This window comes from Peromyscus maniculatus, chromosome 23 (assembly GCF_049852395.1).
Source record: "Peromyscus maniculatus bairdii isolate BWxNUB_F1_BW_parent chromosome 23, HU_Pman_BW_mat_3.1, whole genome shotgun sequence".
In the NCBI taxonomy this organism is placed as follows: Eukaryota; Metazoa; Chordata; class Mammalia; order Rodentia; family Cricetidae; genus Peromyscus; species Peromyscus maniculatus.
The window spans coordinates 43,900,439-43,913,133 of NC_134874.1; the positions used below are offsets into that span (position 1 = coordinate 43,900,439).

At 51.1% G+C, this 12,695-nt stretch overlaps 1 long non-coding RNA gene across 1 annotated transcript; it reads left to right on the top strand.

Moving 5' to 3' along the window:
* Positions 1-6,985: 6,985 nt before the first annotated feature.
* Positions 6,986-9,073, top strand: LOC121825484 (uncharacterized). Its single transcript, XR_006067801.2, has 3 exons — positions 6,986-7,128; positions 7,975-8,084; positions 9,059-9,073. It is a non-coding gene; the product is annotated as an uncharacterized LOC121825484 (long non-coding RNA).
* The last annotated feature ends 3,622 nt before the right edge of the window (positions 9,074-12,695 follow it).

Sequence of the window (12,695 nt, forward strand, 5' to 3'; positions counted from 1 at the left end):
TTCCCACACCCCCATGTGCCTCCTGGCCGGCTGCCTCTTAGGCTGAGCCAATAAGAGGGGTCTGCTGAGGCCCCCGAGGCCACCTCAAGGACAGAGGAGAGAAGCCCAAGTCTGTGGGGGCGGCTGTGGGGGCCTCTGGGACTCTCCAAGGAGGGAAGTTGGGCCAGAGTGTAGTTAGGCTGGGGGCCCAGAGCCTTGGAACTGCTGCCTGCAGATGAGGGGTTGATGATCTCTGTCCCTTCCCTCCTGTCCCCAGGGATTTTTCCACCACCGTTCCCCTCTCCAGGCCCTGGCAGGGCTTAGCCTCTGGCCTGCTTTGCCTCTTCCCAGGTGCCGCTGCATGGACACTCTCTGGCAGGGACTGATGGATACCAAGGTCAGGCAGGACACAGAAACGCCTCACTGGTGAAGTGACCTAGTATTTCTCTGCATCAGGGAAGGGGCAGGGTTGGCTCTTCCTGCAGGGGGCAGCCAAAGGCAGCAGAGGCTCCATGGGGGGAACGTGCTGGGCTTGCCCGGTCTACTTCTCCACACTCTCCAACCTTACCTGTCCCGCTGCTGTGGATGCAGACCCCACACACTCACCTCCCCAGAGGAACACGGTGAAACCCCTTTTTGGTACAGTCAGTACAATTTAGTACAGTCAGTAAAGTGTTTGCTCTCTGTACAAGTGTGAGGACCTGAGTTTGATGCCCAGCAGCCAGGCAAATGCAGAACACAGTGAGTGGCCTGTGCTTGGAATCTCAACACCAGAGAGAGAGAGACAAGCAGATTCTGGAGTTCTCTAGCCAGCCAGGATGCCCAAATCGACAAGTCCCAGTGAGAGACTCTCAGAAAACATACTTGGGGGCTGGAGAGATGGCTTAGTGGTTAAGAGCACTGACTGCTCTTCCATAGGACCTGGGTTCAGTTCCCAGCAACCACATGACAGCTCACAACGTCTGTGATTCCAGTTCCAGAGGATCTGACACTCTCACAGACACACATGAAGGCAAAAACTCCAATGCATATAAAATAAAAATAAATAAATTATTTTAAAAAAACCCCACACACCCAAAACCCCTGGGCCACAGGGCCTCATAGGAGGTAGCTGGCCAGTTTCATGGGCTCCCTGTTTTCCTGTCCCCTGTGAGGGGGTGTTGAGACTACTGGTCAGTGCCCAAGGCTCATGGCTGGGGAAAAGCCCACAGCTGGGAGTGTGGAACATGTTCTCTGACTCTCTGGCGACTGAAGTCAGGAGCCTCTGGGCTTCTCGGCTTCCCACTGGGCTTGCCGTGCTGGCCTCACCCGCTTGCCTGTCTGCGTGGTGACGGAAGGCAGACAAAGGCAGACAAACTGCACAGTGGACAGGGGAACTGGATCAGCCACCCTCCCTCCATCTTCTCTGAAATGAGAAGAACACCGGTGCAAGCACCTTGTTCTCGGGCTCTGGCTGCCTGGAGGCCCTAGCGAGGGCCTGGGGGAGACCTGGGCATGGGGGGGGGGCAGATCTGCTGGACAGGAGGCCCAGGTGTTGCTGCCCGGGGCAGGGAGGCCAAAGTGCTTGCTTCCAGTGGTCTCATTTCTTTGTGAGCCTCCACCTCCCTTCTTCGGGCTTATGGGGTTTGTGCTGCAGGAAAGCTGGCAGCTGCCCATGTCCAGTCTACAGCTCTGGAAAACCTGGGGACCCCAGGCCATTCTAGGAGGTCAGCTGTGCGCCCACATCTGGGCTCCTCCCCACGGTATCATGCAGGTCTGTTCTTGGATCCCTCTGAGTGGCTGGAACTTGGGTCCGGGAGGGTTGGGGCAGGAGGCTGTGACAACTCCTGATAACCCAAGCAGTTACAGCCCTGGGGACAGAACAGATGGAGAGGAGACCAGAGACGCACCTTGTCCTCACACAACGCCAGGCAGCCCAGATCCTTCTCTGGCTGCCTCTGCCCTGGCTTGGTTGGTCTTGTGAGGCCAGACGGTGTGGTGGGCAATGCTCTTCTGTGACATGCTGTCCAGTGGGGCCGGGTGCCAGGTGCGGTGGTTCAGAGCTGAGAATACCTAACAGACCTGATACTTAAGTACCAGCCTCCTCCTGCCTCCACCCTCTCCTGGATGTGCAGGTTTGCCTGGAGCTGTTGACTTTGAAGGTTCTGAAACAGGAGCAGGTCTCCACCCAGCTTCCGGGAGGAGCTCACCAGGATAGGGATAGGAGGCCACCTTGGCCAGTCCCTGCCTAGTGCATAGTGCCACCTGTCCCCCTCTGCTCCTCCTCTCCTTCTCCTCCTCACTCCTTCTTCCTCCCCTTTTGCTCTTCCTCCTCCTCCTCTTCCTCCTCTTCTTCCTCCTCCTCTTCCTCTTCTTCCTCCTTTTTCTCCTTCTCTTTTCATCATACTTTGTTTTTTCTTCTGTCCATTTGTTCTTAAGAATGCCCCTATGGGGAGCTAGAGAGATGGCTCAGGGGTTAAGAGCACTGGCTGCTCTTCCAGAGGTCCCAGGTTCAATTCCCAGCACCCACATGGCAGCTCACAACTGTCTGTAAGAACAGTTCCAGGGGATCTGACTACCTCATACAGACATACATGCGGGCAAAACACCAATGCACATAAAATAAAAATAAATGAAAAGAATGCCCCTATGTAGCCCAGGCTGGCCTCCAAGTTTCTATCCTTCTGTTCTAGCCTCCTCAGTGCTGCGGTTATAGATCTGTGCCACTACGACCAGGCAGTTGTTAAGAAAGGGTCATTATGCATAGCCCAGGGTTGCTCTCTGCCAGGTACCTTCTGGGCAGTTTACGTGCATTTCTGTAGCTGACAGCCTGTGGGGTTGGTCCTGAAATTTATAGTCTGGAGCAGGTGTGAGAGCGTAGAGCCACAGCTAGGCCATCACTGAGCCAGGGCTTGAAGCCACCAGTGTGCCTGAGTCCCACCCTAACACAGTGCTGGACCATCCCGAGAGCACAGCTACTGGCGGGATGGGAGTCCATCAGGGTTGGCTTCCAGGAGGAGGAGACACTGAGGTTGGGTGCTGTAGAATGAACAGGAGTTAGAAGGTGGGGGGGGGCTGTGCCCAAACCAACAATAATCTGGGTGTGGCGGCCCAGGACTAGAATCTCAGCACACAGGAGGCTGAGGCAGAAGGATCCAAAGTTGGAGGCCAGCCTGGGCTACAGAGCGGCACCCTTTCTCAGAAAAGAGAACAAGAAGAACAAGAGGAGGAGGGTATAAGGAAAAGAAAAAGCCACATGTGGTGGGGCCTTTAATCTCAGCACTAGGGAGTCAGAGGCAGGTGGATCTCTATGAGTTTGAGACCAGCCTGGTGTACATAGGGGTTCCAGAACATCCAGGATCACATAAAGAGACCCTATCACAAGAGAAAAAGAAAAATAAATAAAAAGAAGGGAGGAGAGGAAGAGATATCTGGCTTAGATGTGAGCCATTAGGACACTTCCTGAAGGAGGTGGCATCATAATCGACTGGAGGAGAGTGGGCTATATTGTCATGTGAGAGTTTCCCACAGTGAGACCAGCATGTGCCCTGGTGAGGGCAGAATGAAGAGGAATCCCTTTTCTTGGCTACACCCGTCAGTGTCTGGGCCAAGCTCACCAATAATCCATTAACTTTACAATCATCAAAGAGTGTTCACATCTGTTCACAGCCCTGATGTGATCCCTTTATGGATGGAGAAACAGACCCCTGCTGGACGGTGTGCAGGCTGTTGCTGTGCACAGCCTCCAGGGGGCAGTAAGGAGCCAAGTCAAAGGAAGATACCCAAGTCAGTTATGGCACACAGCAGAAGAGGGAATGGAGGAGGGATTCCCTCCCAACCATCTAAAGCACAAGAGGCTGGGCTGTGAAAACTAACTCATTCAATGCAAACTGAGCCCAACGTGCAGCCATCTTTGAGGTCAACCGTCCAGGTATGGCATACAGAGAGTTGCCCGGGACACAGATACAACACAAGCAGGCAGGTTAGGGCCAGCTGGGCAGGCAGGGCATGCCTGCTCACTAACATCTGACCTGGAGGGAGCTAGATATTTTCTCCAGATGCATGCTGGGCTCCGGGGACAACGCAGGCTGCCAGGGCTATAAACAGACCTGGGGACAGGACCGGAGGAAGGAAGAGCTGTAAATACAATCAGACAGCCGAGTGTCTGGGGATCCCTTTCCAGCTATGCTAAAGATATAGGTGCGGGAATTCTGAGGACTGGCCCAGAACCAGGGAGGGACGGAGGACACGGGTCACCAGACAGGAGTATTGTTTTATTTTAAAGATTTATTTTTAATTTGTGTGTGTGTGTGCACGCGCACGCGCGCGCTTAGGGCAGAGGAGGACGTCTGGTGTCCTGCTCTGTCACTTGTCTCTAACTGACCCTGGAGGTGCTAGGATGGTGGCCCCAAGCCCCAGTGACGCTCCAGTTGCCATTCCCCCACAGCACCAGAGTTACAGGTGGTCACAGCCAAGCCCAGCTTTTTTTCTTAAATGTGTATAATGGATATTCAAATTATTGAGTGCAAAGGTTACACACATGCACTTGCCACACACACACACACACACACACACACACACACACACACACACACACACAGCCCTGCAGTGGGCATTGTGGAGCACTGACTGCATCGTGCATGGATAGACATTGAGAAAGCAGGACCAACTGTCTGTGCGGTTTGTATTGCAGAGGGAGAGACTGATAGAATGCATCCTTCAAGCATCTGGAATGTCCCGTGGAGATGTGAGTGTATAACACATACTAGATTCTGAAATCAGGACAAATGGCATGCAAGTTCCTGTTAATAATCTCTTCCTTTCTTCCTTTGGAGACAGAGCTGTACGCAGCCAAGGCTGCCCTCGAACTCACTAATGTAGCTGAGGATGACCTTGCTCTACTGATCCTTCCTCCACCTCCTGAGTGTCAGCCAGGGTTATAGAATAGAACCCAGGACTTCATGCATGCTGGGAAAGTGCTCTACCTGCTGTGCCACACGGCCAGCCCTCTCCTCCCTTTTTTGAGACATGTTTGATCTCATTCTAGCCTTGAATTCTCTGAGATCCTCCTGCCTCAGCCTCAGGAGTACTGAGACCACAGTCATGTATCACCATGCCTGACTTATTACAGCACCTAAGAATCAGAAGTTCAAGGCGAGCCTCAGTTACACGAAACCTTGTCTCAAAAACAAAGCAAAATTAAAAAAAAAAAAATTAAGAAAGACGAGTGCTACATGTTTTCTTTCAAACATGGAAACCTCAAAAACCAAAAAGACCAAGAAGCATAAAGAAGGGGGGCATTGAGGATGGTAAGAGCTGGGGAGAGCGTAGGAAGTGGGTAGGAAAGGGAGGGTAGGTGAGATCAACCCATGACACATGCATGAACGGAAATGTCCCAGTCACACCCACCGATTTGTGCAGTTACTATCTTCCGGTAATTATCCCAGTAATGATTTTTATATTGATTACATGTTTAAATGATAAGTTTTGATATACTGGATTAGATGAAGTATATAATTAAAATTTATCTTGTGCACTTAGAAAAATGTCGGGGGAGGAAGCTGGAGCGATGGCTCAGCAGTTTAGAGCACTGGCTGCTCTGCCAGAGGACTCTGGTCCAGTTCCCAGCACCCCAACGGCAGCTCACAAACCATCTGTGACTCCAGCTCCAGGGAATCCAATGCCCTCTTCTGGTCTCTGCAGGTACTGCATGCACATGGTACACAGTCAAAACACTTAAGCATGTAAAATAAAATAAAAAATATTTTAAAAATTTTATGCCGGGCGGTGGTGGCGCACGCCTTTAATCCCAGCACTCGGGAGGCAGAGGCAGGCGGATCTTTGTGAGTTCAAGGCCAGCCTGGGCTACCAAGTGAGCTCCAGGAAAGGCGCAAAGCTACACAGAGAAACCCTGTCTCGAAAAAACCAAAAAAAAAAAAAAAAAAAAAAAATTTAAGTGTGTGTTCATGTGTATGTGCTACATGCATGTATGTGTGTGTATCCATAAATGTCTGAGACTGCCCATGTCAGATGGCTTCCTCTGTCACCCTCCACCTTACGAGTGCTTTTGTTTTATCTTGTTTTTGAGGCAGGATCTCTCACGGAACTTGAGACTCACCAATTGGCTAAAATGGTTAGCTGGTGAGCTCCAGGGATCTGCCCACCCCCACTCCCAGCTCTGAGGTTATAGGTGTGCCATGCTGGGTTTTTACATGAGTACTGGGGACTTGAACCCAGGTCCTCACGCTTGCACAGAACCCAGGTCCTCACGCTTGCGCTTTACCCACAGAGCTGTCTCCCTAGCACGCCACAGACCTTCTTTATTATTTTTATTTTTTAAACATCAGAAAAAAATTACGTGACAGTTGTGATGGCTCAAATCTGTAGTCCCTGAAGTCAGGAGGCAGAGGCAGGGCAGACTTTGAGTTCCACGCCTATCTAGGTTACACAGTCGTATTTAAAACAACCAAACAAAAAAAGCGGGGTTGGGGTGTCGCTTGGTTGGTAGACTGCTTACCTAGCAAGCATGAAGCCCTGAGTCCCATCCCCGAAACGGCACAAATTGGGCATGATTGGCGCTCAGCCGTCCCAGGAAGATGTGAAATTCAAGGTCATCCTTGGCTGCATAGCAAGTTGGAAGCCAGCCTAGGTTACATGAGATCCTGTCTCAAAAAATAAAATATGACAAAGAGATAAAGAGAAAGGAAATAAATTCTATGTTGCACCCACGGCTGGGAATGAGCCCTTCCCTGGAATCCTTAGGGACAGGCTCTGGCCTCGGCCAGAGTCTCTGTCACCAGGAAGTCTGCTGTGCGCCTGGACCACACTCCCCTCAGCCTCCGGCAGCACAGGCTGCCTGCTCAGGCAGCGCAGAGCCCACTGGCTTCCAAAGTGCCTCATCCCGCCAAGGCGCTTGGGAAAGACCCAGGGGAGCCACCAACTCCCGAAATAACCTCACACCAGTTCCAGGACATCTGTGGGATGGGGCGGAGCTTGAGCCCCCATGGAACACTGAAGAGGCGGGGAGAGCTGGAAATGGGGACGAGAGGGGAGACAAAGAGAAGGCAACGGATGGAAAAAGTAGACATGGTAGGGCCTGGTGTCCGCAGCTTCTCACCCCAGCTCTAAGCAAGGCTGAAGCAAGAGGATCATGAATTCAATGCCAGCCTGGTGAGACTCGGTCTTAACCTCAAGAATAAACAAAGGGCCAGGGATGGAGCGCTGTGGAAGAGTGCCTGCCTGTCTGCATGAGTCCTTATGTTCAATCTTAAGAAAGTGGGAGGTGAGAGAAGAAAAGCAATATTGACAGAGATAGGTAGAACACTTGAGCAAAGTCAGGCAAAAATGCAAGAGACTAGAAGAGATCAGCGAGTGCCCGTCCCAGGCTGGGCAGCCCCAGCAAACTCTTTTCTCAAAGGGGAAACTGAGGCTTAGGGGAAATGGCAGAGGACCTCCACAGTGAGTACAGCCCCTTTGTCCTGTGTCCTTCACACTTGCCCAGCACTTTCCCCAGCTGGCTGCAGACTCTGACCCGCTGTCCCACCCCTGCCTCGGGTCCCCGAGGGGATTGAGAAATGTCCTCTGAGTGGCCAGCCCTGGATGAAGCTGTGGAATTTCTCCAGCATGAGGGGGCCAGAGGCCAGTGGAGAGCTGAGGCTGGCTTGTAACTAGGAAGTCAAGACAGGGTGGAAGCTGAGGCGTAGGATGAAGCTGGCACCGAGGAGCATGGGTATCTAGGAAGTAGGATCTGATGGATGTTTCTTGTAGTTGTTGAGACAGGGTCTCATGTAGCCAAGGCTAGCCTGGCACTCACCACATAGCTGAGGATGACCTTGAACTTCTGACCCTCCTGTCTCTACCTCCCAAGTGTTGGAATCATAGACACTGGCCACTACACCTTCTTTATGAGGTTCTGGGATCAAATTCAGGGCTTCCTGCATGCTGGGCAAACTCCACCAAGCTATGTCCCCAGTACCTGAGGGGTGCTCTTTTGAACTAAAGGATTTTTTTTTTTAGGAGACCTTCCAAGTCATCATTCAATCATTCAACAGAGTTTATGGAACACACCTGTGGACTGCAATCTAGTGGAGGGTTCACAATGGACAGGAAGGAGCGGCAGGTGACAGGTTGGGGCATAAGCTAAGTGTGAACGGAAAGCTACATATGTTCATAGGGGGGCGGGGCTAGCACTGAGCGGTCACAGCTGAGAGATGGTCTGCTGTCTTCATGGGTCAGTGTCAGGGCAGGGCCCATGGGGTCTCCTGAGCCCCCCTAAGGGAGACAGTCATTTCCATCAGAGAGAAGGATAACATAAAGTGATAATGGCTGGTGCTTCCCACATAAGTTTATTAAGGTACACAATATTTTGGGGAACACAATACCACCACATTTCCTCTCTTTTTTGTCTAAGATTAAAAAAAGCTTATAACTAATACAAGAAAAACTATCCAATAAGTATATACAATATATACAGCCAAAAATTACATTAATGATGTCTAGTCCATTAACATTTGACAGATCGGATAAAAAAAAAACTCCATTAATATATAACAATGTCCAGTCCAGTAACATTTGCAAATTCAGACAAAAATTTTTATTACTTATTTAATACAAGTCTGTGGGTCTGTGGCAGAGGGAACGTCACTGTGCAGTTGATTCTCAGGATAGGAAGAACACAGGAGCCTGGAGATGTGCCTCAGTGGGTAGAGTGCTTGCTGAGTGTGCACCAGGCCCCGAGTTCACTCCCCAGCACCCCGCAAACCAAGTGTGGGGGTACGGGCTTATAATCTCAGTATTTGGGAGGTGGAGTAGATGGGATCAGTTCAGCCTTCCTTGAGGGTAGCCTGGGCTACACTAAAAAAAAGAAGGGAGGGAGGGAGGAAGGAAGGAAAGAAAGAAAGAGAAAAGAAAGAAAAGAAAAGAAAGAAAAAAGAAAAGAAAAAGAAGAAAGGTTGCGGAGAAGTAGTCAGCTCAGGTCTGTGATTCCAGCCCTTGGGAGAAATAATTAAGAGGAACAAGGGAAGGAAGGAAGGATGGGAGGCTGGGGGCTGGGGGCTGGGGTGCAGCTCAGTTAGCAGAGTGCTTGTCTCCTGTGCTCTAGGCCCCAGCGCCATCCTTAAAACCACATACCTGAGACCCCATGGAAAGAGAGGAAGGAAGACAGGCGGGCTGGAGAGACGGCTCGGTGGTTCTCAGCTCCTGTTGCTCTCGCAGAGGACCCAAGTCCGGTGCCCAGCACCCACGTCAGGCGGCTCACAACCACCCGTAACTCCAGCTTCAAGGAATCTGACGCCCTCTTCTGCATCTGCGAGTGCACATGCCCACGCCACACATGGACACACATACAAATAAAAATAAAACGAATCTGGTTTGTTTTAAAGAGAGAAAGAAAAGAAGGAAGGAGAGGGAGGGAGGGAAAGGGGGAGAGGGGGAGGGGGGGAGGGAGGAAGGGGAGGGAGGGAGGGAGGAAGGAGAGGGAGGGAGGGAGGAAGGAGAGGGAGGGAGGGAGGGAAGGGAAGGGAAGGGAAGGGAAGGGAAGGGAAGGGAAGGGAAGGAAGGAAGGAAGGAAGGAAGGAAGGAAGGAAGGAAGGAAGGAAGGAAGGAAGGAGGGAAGGATTGGGATATGCATATAACCTAAGCAGTGGACAAAGGTCTTCCATGGACCAAGTTCAAACATGAACTTAAGGTGTCCGAGCCTCTGAACAGACAGACACAGGCTCCATACAGAACAAGTCCCCAAGGTGCTGGAGAATGCCTGTCTTCATGGTCAGAGGACAGTCAAAGTGGGTTGAACACAGATCCCAGGGTCACTTTGGAGGTTCAGGAGAGTAAGGAGGAAGACTAGACCAGGTTGGGAGTCTGTGGAGGCGTTTGCCCAGGAGAAGTGGGGTAAGGGATCCAGACACAGGGCCTGAGACGCACCTGGGGCTTGCCGTGGTGGCTTGCGAAGGGCGTACCCCCATTTCCCCCTTCCTCCTCTGTCTTTTCCTGATCCTTTGACTGTCACCCAGGACCCTGTCCTCTTGGGACGTGGATGCAGCTCTGAGAGGGGGCTGAGGGATAGAGCCTCTTAGGTCCGTTCACCTGACCACCAGGGTCCCCCGCTAAGCCCCGCTCCATGTCCCTGCTCTGACCGCTGCCCCCACTGCCCTGGGTTGGAACAACGGGCCTCGAGATTCTTTCAAAAACATTTCCTTTGCAAAATAATCCTCCCAAATATGTTTTTGGAAACTGAACAGGAAGATGTTAATTAAGGTCCCTCCCCAGAGGGGGTGCAGGGAGGAAGCGTGGGGGTCAGACACCAGAGCGGGGGCCAAGTTGGCTCCGGAGGACCCGGTCCACACCCAGCCCCACAGCCCTCGCACAGGCCAGCCCCTCCATCCTCGAGTGACCGATGAAGGACTCATGTTCTTAGCCCATAGCAGGACACAGAGGCCAGGAAAGGGCAGTGTATGGCCAAGGTCACAGGTTAGAGGCAGGGCTGGGTGAAGAGTTATCTGCAGCCACACAGAGTTTGTGTTCACAGAAAGGCGTTTGCACACATGTGTCCTTGTGTTTGTGCCACGGGAAGCAGGGGCTGGGCGGGGAGACCCTGGGGTCTTCAGGGCTTGTTTGTCGAGAGGTGAGCCTGAAGACTTGGCTTCCTCACGTGGCTGGTTCAGCCTCCACCCTCTGACCGTGGCTGCACCAGGAAGAAGTTGGAAGACTGTTTTCTGCTAGGAGACCCCAACCGCTTTCCACACAAGGGCTTTCTGGGTTCTCTGTGGTCCTGAAGAAAGTTTTATCGGACTTCTTCGTTTTAAAATTATTTTAAAGATTTATTTATTTGCTTACTTTATGTGTTATGAGCACAGGTGTTTTACTTGTGTGTGTGTGTGTGTGTGTGTGTGTGTGTGCGCGCGCGCGCGCGTGTGTGTGTGTGTGTGTGTGTGTGTGTGTGTGTGTGTGTGTACCAGAGGCATGCCTGATGTGCACACAGGCCAGAAGAGAGCATCAGGTCCTCTGGAACTGGAGTTATAGATGATTGTGAGGCACTGTGTGGGTACTGGGAATTGAACCCTGGTCCTCTGCAAGAGCAACCAAAGCTCTGAACCACTGAGCCACCTTTCCAGATCCCTATCCAGGTGTTTCTTTTTTAAAAAATAAAGATTTATTTATTTATTATGTATACAGTGTTCTGCCTGCATGTATGCCTGCAGGCCAGAAGAGGGCATCAGATCTCATTGTAGATGGTTTTGAGCCACCACGTGGTTGCTGGGAATTGAACTCAGGACCTTTAGAAAAGCATCCAGTGTTCTTAACCTCTGAGCCATCTCTTCAGCCCTATCCAGGTGTTTCTATCTCAATGACTTCATGTTCATGCTCTGGGTCACACTGTTTCGAACTCCTAGAAATTGAGGTTTTTTTTTTTTTTTTTTTTTTTTTTAGAAGTTTGGTGTTTCTAAGTCTTGACTTCTTCTGAGTCATCTAGCCAGGGATGCCATCTCCCAGCCTACAGCAGCAGGCTTCATCTGAATGTACCGACAGGGGTCATCCATCCATCCATCCATCTTTCTGACCATTTCTGCATTTATCCATCTGTTCTATTGTTGTGATAAACACCATGACCAAAAGCAGCTTGGGTAGTGTGGTGGTTTGAAAGAAAATGGCCCCCATAAGGAGTGGCACTCTTAGGAGGTGTGGAGTAGGCGTGACCTTGTTGGAATAGGTGTGGCCTTGCTGGAGGAAGTGCGTCACTGTGTGTGTGTGGGTGGGTGCTTTGAGCTCTCCTATGCTCAAGCTATGTACACCCAGTGTGGGACACAAACTCCTTCTTGTCACCTGTGGATCAAGATGTAGAACTCTCAGCTCCTTTTCCAGCACCATGTCTCCCTGTGCGCCACCCACCACGATGATAATGGACTAAACCTCTGGATTGGAAACTAGCCCCAATTAATTTTTTTCCCTTATAAGAGTTGCCCTGGGAGCCAGGCAGTAGTGGCGCACACCTTTAATCCCAGCACTTGGGAGGCAGAGGCAGGCAGATCTCTCTGTGAGTTCGAGGCCAGCCTGCTCTACAAAGGGAGTTCCAGGACAGACTCCAAAGCTACACAGAGAAACCCTATCTCGAAAAACAAAACAAAACAAGAGTTGCCTTGGTCATGGTGTTTCTTTGCAGCAATAGAAGCCCTAAGAAAGGTAGGAAAGAGTTTATAGCAGAATTCAGGCTGCAGTCCATCAGTGAGAGAAACCAAGGCAGGAACTCAAGGCAGGAGCTTGAAGGAGAAACTGAAACAGAGCCCAAAGAGGAGTGCTGATAACTGGATTTTTTATTCCCAGGGCCACGCTCAGGGACCTTTGTTACCATTGGTACCATTCACAGTAGGCCGGTAACTTCTACATCAAGAAAATGCCAGACATGTTCATGGGCCAATCTGATGCAAGCATTTGAATGAGGGTCCTTCTTCCCAGATGTACCAAGTTGACAGCCAAGATTAGCCATCATATCATTCATCCACCCATGCACACTTCCATGTATCCCTCTACCCATCTATTCCTCTATCCCACCCACCCACTCTGTCCACCCACTCAACCATGTGTCCTTCCATCTATCACCTGACCCATGACTGCAGCCATCCATCCATCCATCCATCCATCCATCCATCCATCCATCCATCTATCCATCATCCATCCAAACATGCATTCATCCATCTGTCCGTCCGTCTGTCCATCCATCCATCCATCCATCCATCCATCCA